Source organism: Mytilus californianus, unplaced genomic scaffold (assembly GCF_021869535.1).
Source record: "Mytilus californianus isolate M0D057914Y unplaced genomic scaffold, xbMytCali1.0.p SCAF_7, whole genome shotgun sequence".
Classification (NCBI taxonomy): Eukaryota; Metazoa; Mollusca; class Bivalvia; order Mytilida; family Mytilidae; genus Mytilus; species Mytilus californianus.
The window spans coordinates 98206521-98222896 of record NW_026262723.1 but is presented as its reverse complement, the minus strand read 5'-3'; the positions used below and the strand labels follow the sequence as shown (position 1 = coordinate 98222896).

Here is a 16376-nt window from a genome sequence, read left to right as displayed (position 1 = left end):
TTGTCATTTCGGGGCCTTTTATAGCTGACTAAGCGGTATGGGTTTTGCTCACCGTTGAAGATCGTACGGTGACATATAGCTGTTAACTTCTATGTAATTTGGTCTCTGGTGGAGAGTTATTTCATTAGCAATTATACCACATCTTCTTGTTTTATATATATATATATATATATATAAATGTCTAGAATATAACTTAAACACGCTAATTAATACATTAAAAAGTTGTATTATATTTTAAATAGACATAAGCAGTATTTCGCTAAACACATTAGCTTCATCAGGCGTGTGCATCTCTCAAGGTGAAATCGGATGCATGGCAAAAACATATTTTTGTAGCTTGAACTACACAAAATTTGAGTAAAAGTTTAACAAAATTTATTGATGTTCTATAAAAAATATATGTTTGTAGCAAATATTAATTTTTATTGGTCTTACTATAGTATTCCTTTTTGAAATTAAGCCTAAAACGTACAATATAAATTTAACAATAGTATTAGCAGTAACAATATCAATTTGAATATTACATTCCCCCTTCCAAAGCTATATGATTGACATTTAAGAAAGATTGGTTACTGAATACGTGACTATTGCAATACCGTTACTTCAAACAGAGTACACTCGAATGCACTTTAATAATGTGAGACCCAACAAGACCATTCGTGAACCTTTTTCTTTTTCATGATTTTGTTATATTTCTGCTTTCTTTATGAATTCGATTCAGGATAAGGGTTAGTCAAAACGGCGTATCAAAATGAGTAAATTAACAACGTTTCACTATTATGATTCACAAAATGGAATGCAATTATTATATAACTATGTCGTTTTAGTCCATAATATCACATGCGGTGTCATTATGGCGTTTTTTACAAGTTGTAATATTGTAACATTAATAAATGGAACATTTTGTTAATTTTTTTTGTTACACTAAATGTGAGCAGCAACTATTCAATGAAATTACGATTAAGTTGCTAAACGTATGATCTCTCTCTCTGTATAAATCATAGTGTGGCAAAATATGTTTTGGATGGATACGGCTTAAATGAATACACTTTATTGCTATTTGTCCGCCATTACTGGACATCACAAAGGTTCCCGTAAAATGTTGATGTCACAATGAAAAATGTCTAACGCCACAATGGAAAAGTGATTGTTGTGTGACGTAAATAGTTCAAGTTTCTCAGATTCCAAAATAGCGATAAGGTATATTCTCCTTAGCAAAAATTTATTGAAAGTACTGTTTTTGGCCATCTGAAATTAATATTGATATTGTTAGAACCCAAAACATAAATTTTAATTCTCTTTTTTTTCTCTTTATTTAAAGGAACTTTTTGAAAATGATATACTCATTCCTGATGAAAATTAATCACAGCGAAAATTATCCTTTTATCTTTTCACTCCTTTGAACGAGTTACATATATTAGATAGTGCTAAGAACTCCTTTAGAAATTATATTCAACGAAAAGGGAAAAATTCAAATATCACCAACAGATCTTTCAGTAGTTCCTTACAGCAATGCAAACATTAAACGAGACAAGAATTAAAACATCTACTGGTACCGTATAACTACGTGGATGTACTTCATATTAGAAAACCAAAGTGTAATAGGAATTTGATTTAGATATCAATATAAAACAAGAAGCGTTTTATAGCCTAGTTGCTAATTCGCCTTGTCATGTTAGGGATTTGTTTGGTTATGTTTAGAGATTCAAACAAGTCATGCGGAGAGGGAAATCATGTTTAATTTCCTGTGGAACTTATAAATGAAATCGTATTGTCTGTCTTGCAAATTAAATGAAACCGATTACTTGAGAACTGTCAAAGCGTGTTCTTCCAGGGGACCTTCCTTGGCGATAAGATTTCCTATGTTCGATTGGATTTTTGAAGTATTTATTTAGACAGCTTGAGACGTAGTTTGTAAATTGTGGGTAACATCAAATGTCATGAAATATCGATGCTAGAATGTACAACTTAATGTTATAAAAGACGAATTCCCAATAGGTCCAACTTTTCGCTGTAAGATATTTTGTTGATTAACTTCAATTTGAAGATAGTTCGTCCATATCATATTTAGGACAATCCACTTCAAGGACGAAGTACAACAATTTTATTCATATATTTGGAAAAAACCCGAGTTGAAAAAAAAACAACACTGAACAAAAGAAGATGTTAGGTATGCGTAGCAACCAAAACACACTATAGAACAAGAAATGAGAGGTCAAAAATACAGGGACAGTTGAAAACAAAGAGACAATCAAAAATCAATAAGTCAACGAAAAACCGATAATACCATGGCAGAAAAAAAGACGAAAGGACCAACAACATGCGATCTTCAAATATAGGCAAGTGTCTATAAATATGGGTTAACAGATAACCCAAGTATATTTTTTTTTCTCATAGAAATTTCTTACTGAGTAAAAAAAGACCACCACTGAGGGGGAGGGGTGGACTTACAACAATTAACAGAGAAAATGAAAAATATGCAGGTTCAAATACAATAATATAGTAATTGCAGACGTCAAAAACATAGCAACATTCAAAACAAGTAAAACAGTACCATAATATACCATAGTATATACCGCACCAAAGGCTATTTACAAATACTGAAAGCTGACTCAAACTACTTCATACGATGAGATAGATAATTTACATTATATAGCCTATGTGGTCGAGTGGTCTAGCGCGTCGGGCATAGTGCAAGGCGATTTGGTGCCACGATATCTCAGTAGCATGAGAGGGAAGAACAAAATATTTGCTTCCGCAAATTTACAGATCTAACATTGTTGGGCAGTTATTTAGACGAATTATGTATACAGAATGTGTTTTCAGCCTTGTATCACCATCACTGGTGATCCGATGGATAAAATCTGTCGTAGAGTTGTCACTGGTTCAGACGTACTTATACATATGTATATATGTGTACTTCCAAGGAGTAATTATACAACAACATCATGAACAGTGCAGAAAATCGCGATAATTAGCAGTGCGCAATACAAATGTCAATGCAAAAAAGGGAAACTTTTGAAAATTGTATATGCCAGCGGGTCACGATAAGGCCCTGTTTCAGACCCCCCCCCCCCCCTTTTTCCTACAAGAAAAAACTATGACACATTATCATGTGGCAAAATAAAGCTATAGTTTATTGGTCTCTGAGAACTTAACACTCTCTCTCTTTTATTAGAATGAATAAATTGAAGCACTGATAAAACCGCTCAATAATGGTAATTTTCATACAGCATCATCTTGAAAGGTGTAAACTAATATGGTGTGGATTATTACATGAAAAAAAATCAATTGAAAGAAATAAGGCGTGTTTACTATACTGTAAATTGATTTGATTGCTCATTGCAGAAGGTATACACACACAACTCATGCCATTGTGCATGAACTGCAGTCATTAGGAGGCATTGTGAAAAGCAGATATACATACTTAACTTATCTGAACATCCTTGTATACTCAAAACTGTTTAATCTCGTATTTTACTGTACGCTAAACAAGTATGTGTAAGATGTTTCTTTTCTGTTTTATATACATCATTGACATCTATCATTTAGTCTTCCTTTCAGTCGTGAAAGTGTAGATTTAAAAGCTGTAAACAATTATCAATAAAGTTGTGTTAGGATGTTGTTGGGTTGTAGCTCATTGATGTGAACCAATTATTTTTTTCATTAATTTGTATCTGAAAATGATTGTAAATATTAACGTTAATAAGAAAATTTCTACAGCAGCAGGCGTTAACAGATGTAGTTGTGACCAGAACAGGGGGGTTTTGTGGTTGTCTTTACTGGATAAATATCAATAAGAAGATGTGGTATGAGTTCCAATGAGACAACTCTCCATCCAATTCACAATGTGTAAAAAGTAAACAATTATAGGTCAAAGTACGGCCTTCAACACGGAGCCTTCAAAGTTGGCTCACACCGAACAGCAAGCTATAAAGGGTCCCAAAATGAGTCTTATGACTAGTGTAAAACAATTTAAACAGGAAAACCAACGGTCTAATCTATATAAAAAAACGAGAAACGAGAAACACGTATGAACCACACCAACAAACGACAACCACTGAACAACAGGCTCCTGACTTAGGACAGGTGCATACAAATGCAGCGGGTTTAAACGTTTTAACAGGCGCCAACCTTCACCCTAACCTGAAACAGTAGCGTAACATTACAACATAAAAAGACACACTATAAAATATCAATTGAAATGGCTTAACTCAATCAAAAAGACATATGAACAAAAACAAGTAAACATACACTGAACGAAAACGTTTGATCTATGACACAATATAAATACAATATTAATAAAAAAAAAGATGTAAAACAATGAAAAAAAGACAACTCTAACCTGGGACAAAATGGCGTTAAATAAAGTAACGTACACAGGTAAATTTAAATATAATAATTTTGGTCTTAGGAGTACGGAAACATTTTTTACAAAATAAATAAATTTGTTTTGTACACAGTACGAGTACAGAAGTTAAATTTTATCGTCATACTAAATACTTGTAGGTGGTACATATTAAAAATAGCGAGACGAGATATAACACAAGATAAGTAACATTGAATAACAGAAATGCATTACAAATTGTGCATGTCAACGGGTCAAATTAACACGAAAGTACGATTTGAGAGTACTCGCAGTTACTGAAAGCTAGTTGATGGCCAAAATAGTGTTTAACGCCATTGACAGTCAAAGAAGATATGACTTGTGCAATGCCAAAATAAAAATATCGACAGGCAGTAGGATAGTTAGGATTTAACCTTATAATAAATATGTATCAGGTTATATATAGATAAAGCAATCTCTAAATAGAAAATAAACGTGGATGTGTATTTATACATCCCCAAAAAACTTTCGAAAAGAATACAAATTTAGTTATGTTTGAATTTGTTGATGACAAAATCGATGTTAGTGCCAATGTAAACAATATTCAAAGATCTTATTACAACATTAATAAGATAACCTTTACTAATAAGTTTGTCTAAAGGTTCGGTGAGTTTACACGGATCACGTAGTGATATCCGCGCTTTTAGTACAATATTACCGTAAAATTTAGGATGTGAAATACCGTTTTTAATCAGTTTTCTATAGGTACAGCCAAATTTACTAATCAAATCTTTGTATCTATGAAAGAATTTAGTAAATGTTTTAATTAATTTATGGTAACAAAATCCCTGACTTAATAATTTACCAATGATGCATTGATTACGTTCGTTAAAATCTGACATCACTACACACACGGGCATAACGAACGAGTTGGGATATATAAACACCGTATGATGGAGCCAAAGGAACATCGCCGTCTAAAAAAGGAAAATTAACAATAGGGATGAAAAATCGTCTCTTTTGTCGTAAATTATAGTATGGAGTTTCCCTTTAGAAATTGAAATGTCTTAATCTAGAAAAGGACAACTACTGCTGTTTATGTTAGATTTATTTAAAGTAAGTTCTTTTGGGTAAATGTCGGTAGTATATTTAGAGAACTCTGGATTATTTAACAAGAAAATATCATCAAGATAACGGTAGGTATTGTTGTGATTCATAGCAATACAGAAACAAATCTGCTATTAAAGTGGCGCAATTAGTGTCCATAGGAATACCTACTACCTGTCGATACACTTTATCGCCGAAACGTACATATATGCTGTCCAGCAGATAATTTAAAGCTTCAACCATATCTTCACATTTTCAGTAAGTGTATCTAGCATACTTTCCTTTTTCGTTACAGAAAAAGGCTTTAAACGAGTTACAGCAAATAAATTTGCAATGAGATTTTTTAAAAGATCATTTAATTAAATAGTTCCTTTACATACGGGACTTTCAAAGATGATCATACGAGATTTTAAAATTTTCATATATTAAATATATGAGCTGCGTCGGATAGAAATCGACCTTATTCCAATGAATATCAATACATCTGTTAACCTATTTCGGGTTGAAAAAATCTCTACAGAAATGTCTGTAGCTTTCTGAAAATTGAGTTGCTATAAGATCCCTACAAAACAGACCAAAATTCATCTTTTATTTCGTATTTGAATGTTTCAAAATCAATCAATGTCTTATAGATGTACATATTTACGTGCACTTGCATAAGGTCGATTTCTATCCGACGCAGCTCATATATTAAATACAGCACCCCTAGATCAAAATATCCCGAAATTTTAATTTATTTAAGATTGCTTCTTTGACCAATAAAAGTTTTGCAAAATATAGAATGTGTGTTTCTTTTTTTTTTGTCGAGTGTATTATTTGGAAATAAAAATTTCAGTCTCTGAAGGGCTAATGTGTACTTGGGGTTGAGATCTCATAAACATGTTTAACCCCGCCGCATTTTTGCGCCTGTCCCAAGTCAGGAGCCTCTAGTCTTTGTTAGTCTTGTATTATTTTTAATTTTAGTTTCTTGTGTACAATTTGGAGTTTAGTATGGCGTTCATTATCACTGAACTAGTATATATATTTGTTTAGGGGCCAGCTGAAGGACGCCTCCGGGTGCGGGAATTTCTCGCTGCATTGAAGACCTGTTGGTGACCTTCTGCTGTTGTCTGTTCTATGGTCGGGTTGTTGTCTCTTTGACACATTCCCCATTTCCATTCTCAATTTTATTTTTATTAACCATTGGTATACTGTTCTAAATATTAGTCGGATCCTTCCTTTTCCAAAAAACATTGGTCCACCTCAGTGATATACCGATATACAATGTTTGATTAGAAAAAGTCGGAATTTATTTATTCCCTTGCAAACTAAGTTCACATTATCTATCTGATCTGCTAGTTTAAACATCATTCTTTACATTTTATCTTTACATTAACCGACTGATTCTAACTTTCACTAAGAAGCCAGGTCATACTGAATAGATAATTGGTTAAAACAGCATTTCATATCACTAATGACCAACCCCTTAGAAATCCATGCATTAATAAAACTAGTGTGTGATCTGATGAGACAAACAGATAAACGCAAGTAATGTCAACATACAAACGACTACAGAATTATCTTGTTTCTAGTTATAGAAAATCGTTTGAAGTATATGTATTCGATGTTAGCTTCTCATATCTGAGGGACGTCAGCCCCGAAGATATGAGACGATTACATCTGATTTACATAGAAGTAATAAATAGATATTTTATCTTTTCTCTTGTTCTAAAAAGAGCAATTAGTTTTGATTATACAGGAAAAGTGTCATATTATTATCTAAAATTTTCCAGATGCAGTAACACTGTCAGATGTTTGATCATATGTGGTTGAAAAGCATGATAAATGCAGGGTATCAAGTTTCATTTAACAGCATCTTGGTGTTAACATAAAATGATCCGTTTTTATTTGTAGTGTTCTGCGTTTCTTTATCATAAAAACAAAAATGTATAAATCTTTCCTGACGCTATTTCATAAATATATCAATACCCTGCAGAGATGAGCCCGAATGCCTAATATAAATACATGTATATATATATTTTGTCGGAAAATATATAATTAATTTGTTCAAGCTTTCGAAAAAGGAAGAAAATCAAAGATCATTTTCATGCACCTCTTAAATGTAAACCAAAATGAAACGTGTGTTTTATTCACCGCCTAATTAGTATTTTTATATCAAAAATTGAAAAGTGAATCTTGCAACGAAACAGAAAACCAATAACATAAGGTCATCTAGTTCAGATCGTAATAATACGAATTTTAGGTTGGGTATTGGGTTAATATTTGAGATTAGCTGTATAGTAGACACGCTATCAAAGTATTTTCCCGTTACATAATAACATTACCCTAATGTGTGAGTCATAAAAATGTACAAGGAAAAGAATTATATTTAAGCAACAAATAAAAAGTATCTCCTTTTATTTGAGTTTCGGTGGAGCACTGGTCGTCAACAGAGCCTGGGTCGTCAACAGAGCCTGAAATTATCTCTGCAGTACCTACACCACGCCGTTCGTAAAGGTTAAGATTAAGTTACCCTCGATCTGTTGTTCTATACAGTAATTACATTGCACTATACATGCTATATTATCGCCTCAGATAAAAGAGACACTTTATATTGGTGGAGTGGTATTTGCAGCAGGTGAAATAGTTCGACTTAATTAGAATGTATGGAAGTCGTTTACAATGCATAATTTTGTTAGAATGCTATGTATGTTAAGTGAACCTGTTTACCGGAACTTATGATAGTTTTTTTTTTGTAAAAATCGTTTAGCAATTATTTTGCTTCGAAATTGTTATGAGCTGTTTTACAATCAAAAATCTAGAAGAGGGGTGGAGATGAGGGTGGAGATACCAAGGGGATATTCAAACCCATAAGTCGATAACAAACTGACCACGCCATAACAAAAAAAAAACGTTAAACGACGAGGAAACGGAACAGTCTACAAAACACAACATAGAAAACTCTAAAGACTCGCAAACCCCATCATACAGTGGGGATGATCTCAGGTGATCCGGAAGAGTTATATGCAGTTTTACAAATCTAATATAGTGTCTTAAATCTCAAAATAAATTCCCATTTGCCTGCGGCCAAATTCGTTTATAGCCAGATACAGGGTAAAACTTTAAGTCAATACAAGCCAGAATTATCCCTGTCATGTTTGAATAAATAGAGATGTTTGGTTTACGTCAATGAAACAGCAATCCAATGACGAAAACAACTAAAAGACTTCTAGAGGGAAAAAATACAGTTTTCAACAATAGATAGGTTTTTTTTACAATATGTCAAGCTCGAAATGTTCCGAGTTTAGAAAACTTGTGAATAAATGTAACGTAAACAAAGCTCTGCCATTAAAACCTTATTTTTCAAATAACAAAAAAACATTTATATGTAACGACGACTTCTACTGACGAGGTAACTAACTTTGGACAGACATACAAAAACGTGGCGTGTTAAACGTATTTTTTTTTTAAATCGACAAACCGTATCAAAGAATGCTCGCAGATATTGAAAGCTAGCTCAAAGTACTTAACCTGCTGATAATAAATCAGGCCGTAATATACTAAATATCGGTTGCTGTACTTCAAAGATGATTTCATACAGAAACATCAGACAAAACCTGGTGCAATGCCCAACTCAAATAATACAGAAAAATAAAAGAAACATTTTAGTATTACTTCAAACTGTGAATTAGCAAACTAATATTTATCCAAAACAATACAAGAAAGAGGGATTGAACAACGACAGTATAATTATAACCTTTATCAGCCAAGGAGAAAAATTTGAAGTCCGATTTGTAAACTTTATTAATAATATGACTGTAATGGCTGGCTGCGAAAAGAACTTTTATTAAATACTTGTGAGTGGAATCAGATTTGCACGATATATTATATTATAGACTTATATATTATAGTAGTCTCAGCTTAGGAGTACACAAAAGAAATAAAGTTTTAAAAGCAGGACCAAATTTATTTATTAATTTCTGTTACCAAAATTATCATTACAATATGTATAATATTGATGTTTCAAATTGGAAAATTTGTAGAATTCCGGAAATTGATAAAGTATAGTTAGAATATTTCTAGACTGAGATCTGTATTTTCACAAAAAACGAATCTCAGTAAATATACACATGGTTTTAAAAAAAAGGAAAATAAATCCTGCCTCGACAGTAATGACTTCAACACGATGTTGACTCTTGGCATGCTGAAATTAGTATTGCATTTTATGCACCGCTAAATGAATAGTTTGATATTACATATCTAAGCGTGCTGACAGTTATATAACGATAAGTAAAATGTGATGTAGGTCAATGTAGCAGCAACCCAACAGCTGATAAACCAATCAACCAGAACAGACATGCAGTCGAAAAGCACATCTCTAACCTTTTAGTGAAAACAAGGTAAAGATGTCTATATCGTTTTAATACCGGCGATGTTCATTGAAACTGAATGCTGCATATGTGATGTGTTATACTGCAGGTCTTATTATGAGTTTATGAGTTTTCATTTTCTTATTTATTCAATACAGATGGTTTACACTAATTAATGCGATCACTTTGGATAATAAACTCATCAAGGCAGATTATACAAACCAGATTACAAATTATCAACATGCGTGTTTAATTTTGTACATGCTATGATTAAAAATTATTAAATTGATAAATGAAATGTTTGTTAGGGCAGAAAAAGAGATCTGAACAAAATTAATATTGGTTGCCTTTAACGATTTGTGTACTCAATCAGTGCATATTAAAATAATTAACATTCATTATTACAATATCTGCAATTACAATATCAGCATATTCATTGAATTGGCTTTGTTTGTAGCATTAACGCGAAATATACAGTATTTAAGACAAAAAATAATTAAACTGAAACTCGTAATTATGGTTCAGAACATGGGAATATAAAACGGAATCTGTTTTTGTAGAAGATCTCATTTCAACGAGTGCACTTTAGTTTTCCACAGAGTTCATACATAGTTGATGAACGAATGATGGAAGTTAATAAGTTATAATGAAATTAAATAATCAGTATGGTTCACCAATAATTCCACATTTATTGAAAAAAGGTTAAAAGTAATATGTTACTTTTACGGTTTCCCATAAAACAAAAAGCACAAAATAAGATCATGGGTCCTTTAGTAGAAGATATCATAATCTATGGAAATTGTGTTGACAGGATTATTTTCAAACTTTTTTATGCAGGTATAAATATTGTGTTTGTTAAACTATCTGTTTTCCTGATTTGTACACGAAGCATTTCATTAACGTTTGAAATAGCTTTTTTTATTTTTTTAAGGAACAACAAATAACACAGATTACAAGTGCTATTATCTCTCTGTATATGTTTTTTGATACTAGTAACAGTCATAGTAACCTTATCTAAGCTTGTGTATACTTTTCAGCAGTCATACCTTTAGCTATATTACACTTTTTTTCAAATAAAATCTTCAAAAGATTTTAAACTTGCCGTCAGCCATCATTATATATATATTAAACACAAAATAAAAATAATTTTTTGACACTCTTATCTTATTAAAACTTGTAGGCATCATGCAATGTTAAGACTTAACAAATATTCCATGTTAAAGAATAAAAAATCAAATCTAAGCGTTTGATACCAATCTCCATACAAATGATACGTGTTTCCTGTATAACTTTTATCAGATACGCATGCCCGCATATATAAAATATGTAAAACCAATTATTTAAAACCTCCAAGAGCACCACAACCAACTAAACCTAAGGGAACAGCTTAAACCCTCTAAGGTCTATTTGGATTCGTGCGATGCAATCACATTAACGGTGCGAGTTTTACCGTACCAGATGCGCAATTCGACAATTTATGTCTCTTCATGCAACCAATTAAATAATCTACAAAATGATAAATAAAAAATATATATTAATTTAATTCACGACAGTACCACCAGCAGCAAAATCGTTGCAGTCCATTTAGACGGAATGAAAGAAAAAATGTCACAAATCATAATCAACCAAAAACAAAAATGTGAAATATGTCGTGTCTTCCATGCTCTTAGAAGACAAAAGCGTCATAATCTGTATACAATTCACATTTCTCCAGGTATTTATCAGATCAAATCAAGAAACAGCATAATGTTCGTCTTTTAATCAATTCAGTAACAACAATAAACTACAAGAGTCAACTGTTTTTTTTATTTGTTCTCGAAGATCACAAGATAAAAGAAAGGATGTGATATACCTATCGGTGACTTTCGACGAAAATAAAATTTAACAGACTTTGAAAAGTCTCAAATCTGGAAAAGCCTGTGGTACTGATGGCATTCCTAACGAATTCCTTAAATATGGTGGGGACATCTTGTTGAACTCCCTTGTTCATATTTTTACAAACATTACAGATCTAGAAACAATTCCAGATGAATGGCATAAAGGAATCATTATACCCATACACAAAGGTGGGTCTGCACACTCTCTGAGTAATTACAGAGGTATAACTCTTACATCAAATGTATATAAGGTATACTGTAAGCTAATTGAATGTAATCTTATGGGTTATATTGAAGATAAAGGGATACTTGGGGAACCCAAGGTGCTTTCCGAAAAGACAGGAGGGTGGAGGATCACATTTTTACACTTAACGGAATTTGTTCGATGAAAAAGTCAAGGAAGGAAAAGACTTGTCTTGCCTTCCTTGATCTTTCATCGGCTTTCGATAAAGTTTGGCGGGATGGACTGTTCTATCTCCTATGGAAAAAGGGTATACAGGGTAAATGCTGGAAGATTCTACGGGCACTATATAAAAATGTTAGCAATAAAGTTCTTTTTGGTAATTACGAGTCTGAATGGTTCGATCAAGAATTTGGTCTTAAACAAGGATGCGTCTTATCTCCTACACTTTTTTCCGTTTTAATGACTGACCTATGCGATATGCTGAAGGAGGCAAATTTTGGTATAAGCATCGCTTCTGAATTAATTAACTGTCTTCTTTTCGCTGATGACATTGTCCTGTTAGGAAACACGGAAGATGAGCTACAAATTCTTTTAAACATAGCGCATAAATTTGTCTCAAAATGGAGCTTAAAGTTTAATTCATCCAAGTCGAAGGTTCTGGTTACAGGTAAAAAGAAAGACTCAGATAAAAAATGGTATCTTGGGAATGATCTCATCGAAGAAGTGAATGAATATAAATATTTAGGCGTATATTTTTCAAGATCCCTTAAATCTACATACCATATAGAGCAGTACCTGAAAGAAAATTTTCAACGGAAAATAAATCATGCAATTCGTATTTTAGGTGATCATGGGGATTTCAATCGTATAAATTTTGGACATTCTCTGTGGATGTCGGCTATTCGACCATCACTGACGTATGGATGTTCAGTATGGTTCCCGTCATCCCAGAAATGTATCGAATTACTAGAAAGTTTTCAATATAAAGTGGGAAAAATCATCCTAAACACAAAAATGCGCTTCTAGCTGAATTTGGCTGGGAGTTAATAAATAGATTTATGGATAGACAAAGAATTGCATACTACGCTAGATAAAAAAACCTGCCCGATAATCGGCTGTCTAAAATTATCCTAAATGAAATTATACCTGTTAAATGTAATGAATGGAAATATATAGAAAATATCGAAACTATTCTACAGACTGAGGGTCTTGACCATTATGCAAATGGAAACATAAACGTAAATGTCTTTAACAAACTTTATGGTAACGAAACGACCAATACTCAACTATCTAATATTTTAGGAAAGAGTAGCCTAAACTTGTACCAATCCTTTGTGGTTGTTAAACGTAAGCAGCCGTATCTATCAAATGTTGATGACTTCCGCTCAACAAGGCTAAAATTTTTGGCGAGAACGAATTGTCTGCCTATAAATGCAACGCTTCAACGAATGAATCTGATAACAAATAACGAGTGTCAGTTATGTTCCTCAAATGCGACTGAGAATATCTTTCACGTTATGTTAGATTGTCCTTCTTTCTCGGCTACCAGAAAAGAACAAGTACTGACACACAAGCATGTTTCGAGAGTTTAAAAATGGATATCTGTTTTTCGGAGTTGCCGCCCTTAACACAAATACAGTTCATGATAGGTGATCTGGGTTACTTGTATTCTCCAGACTTAGGTAATAGTTTAGATAAGATCGTGAAAAAAATACCTTGTAGACGTTATGAATGAACGTTCTTTTCTACTTGATAAAATTTCCAATGTATAATATCTTGAACTTTGTGCGAACGTTCTTAGTTTCAAGATTGATATTTTTAATCTTTTATGGACGAAAGATTCCCAATTATATATGCATATGAAATTGTTACTGTAATGTACTTTTACGAAATAACCAATGTATTATGATATTTTAGCGTTAATCTATTTATTAGACTTTTAAATATTTGCAAGTATCCTGTACCATTTTTATTACAATCATATAATGTTGTTTGTAAATACTACGATGTCTTTTTTTATGACGCAGGTGTCAGTACCCCGCTGGCGCTTGCCCCCGTTGTAAAGGGATAGTTTCACAATAAAATATAATATATATATATATATATATATATATATATATATATACAGAATACAGCAAAGTATGTAATACAAACTGGATATAATGTTTACATCAAATGGAAAGAACTATTATTGCTCTTCGTCGTCTAGACTTTGGTGAACTTGTGTGTCACCAAGAATGAATGTATCTTGGGCATTTTTTTTTTTATTTTAAACAAATAAAATGAAATGAAGTTTTCTTCATCGCTGCACATATTTTTAACTTATAATTTTTTTTGTTGTTCAGTTTTTAGTAAAAACAGTAATGGCATTGTCCGTAACGAAAGTGTTGTAATTGGATTTGTAATGGTATATGATAAATGATGATCCTATCAGATATAAACGGTTAAGCAATATATCAGCTGTTTTCAAAATAGATTCTCTGACATTGTTTTTTCATTCAAGTATGACCTGTTCAGCATAGTCAGCTGTTGTGAAGACAACAGGTACCGATAGAACATCTAATCATGTGTGTCACCAGTAATTATATACGTTGGCTATTGTATCGATATTTATGTAACTCAACCTAACCCCCGCATCCTTCCGCCTCTTAATATTGTACATGTTGTATGCTTTCTTTTTATGTAAATACGTTTTTGTTGCTGTATATACGAGATGATGTTAAATCGTCGAAACTGTTTTGTAACGCATAAAGTTCCCCCACACAGACAAGATGTTCGCAGTCATCGAAATAATACTATGTTTGATACTTATTTCAAGTCATATCCAACATTAAGCGCTGACAAATAGCTTAGGAAGCAAACTATTTCTGTCAATTATCAATCTCAATTGCCGCAACGTTTTCTTATCATTTACATTGTATACAATGATCAAAATCAATTAAGATAAAGAAAGGAATAAACATGTCAGTTAATTATCAAATGAAAATGCCTATCCTGAAATTGTATTAGAAATTTTTGCGCAAAATGTAAATTATAAAATAATTTGTAAAAAGTTCTTCTTTGTAGTGTGTATATTTAGGAATTTCCATTTGAAAACAATATTTCATAATTTAAAAAACGAAAATTAAAGAAATGATAATTTTTTTCTTGTGATCTCTTTCTTTTTTAGGAGTATTTCGAGAGATTACAATTCAAATTCTAACTTCATTTAATTCTACAGGATCTAATAAAATATCGAAAACATATTACTACTACAGTCTGAAGAATCACAAGTGAAGTATATGCATTGTATTGGTAATGAACGAAATAACATTTGAATTAGGTTTATCATGTTTATATCATACATTTAAGTTATAAGCAAAAAAGAAAGAAAAAAACAGAAATAATAAGCTCAATTGATCACTTATTTCTGTTTATATTTTTAGAAAAATATTGATGGTAATACCAAATTAAATTACTTACCTAAATTAAGAAATCATACTTCAACAGAAACTTTAGTATCTAGTTCCATTCGAGCTTCGCTATGTTGATCAATGCCTCAATAATTATGAATATCCAGGAAAATGTGTACTTAATTGTACAGGGGGTGTCTCTCTGCCAAGTCGGTAATCAGATGCATCCGTATACAATGCATAGTACAACATGCTGTATTTCCATGTCTAATTATTATAGACACGTAGTTACGCATCGTTTACAAGAAAATTGCATGAAAATATGCTAAACAATATAATAGTATAATTTACGGTAAATGGTTCTGACCTTTAGGATATTGGAATTTGTAAACTATGTTATTTGGGCGTTTATTTCGTAGATTATTACATTTATAGATGGCCAGTAGTTTTTCAAATGATTTTCATACGATTCGACATGAAACTAAATGGAACATTACAATATCGAACATTGACAGAAGAAAGAACAGTCATGTGTCATCAGGAATTAGAACATTATTCAGTTATCAACAATAATGTGTTCTGTAAAATATATTTTCCATGAATACAAACATATCATATCTGACATTACCGAGTAATTAACAAAACAAAATACGCTCAGGTTTCAAAACAATTTTGGTGTAAAAATTGTAACTATACAAAATTCTGTAGAATAAGGAACCCTTGTAAATATTTACATTAGAAACATCGTTCGAAAACATTAATATTAGAAATATATTTAAAATGATTAATGAATAATTAATTACTGAATGCAAATCTTTGGTAATTGATTTATCACATAAACAAATGAATAAGAAGTGTTTAAAAAGAAAGAGGTGTAATACAATTACCAATGAGACTGACCAATTGATGGATGCTTAACTTTCAGTAGCAAGTATTACATGCATATTCAGGAAGATAACATGTGTCACAGGAGGAAATTTATATCGTTTATCCCATAAGATAGTCTGGGTCATTTCAATATTGAACCGGTTCATCAAATCAGTTTAGCAACTTTCTTACCAAAACTAGTTCGAGTAGACGAAGTCGGTATGTTTTCAGAATTTTTCATTTCTGTTTATAGTAACAATGGGGTCAGCAAAT

General features: G+C 32.0%; 1 protein-coding gene across 1 annotated transcript in view; it reads right to left on the bottom strand.

Annotated features, from left to right (window-relative positions):
* LOC127707865 (glutamate receptor ionotropic, NMDA 2B-like) overlaps positions 1–15488 on the bottom strand; it is a 58151-nt gene extending 42663 nt beyond the window's left edge. Inside the window, exon 1 of the mRNA XM_052212610.1 lies at positions 15307–15488. The gene's annotated coding sequence lies outside the window, so the exon portion shown is untranslated. The remainder of the gene's footprint in view (positions 1–15306) is intronic.
* Between the last annotated feature and the right edge of the window lie 888 nt (positions 15489–16376).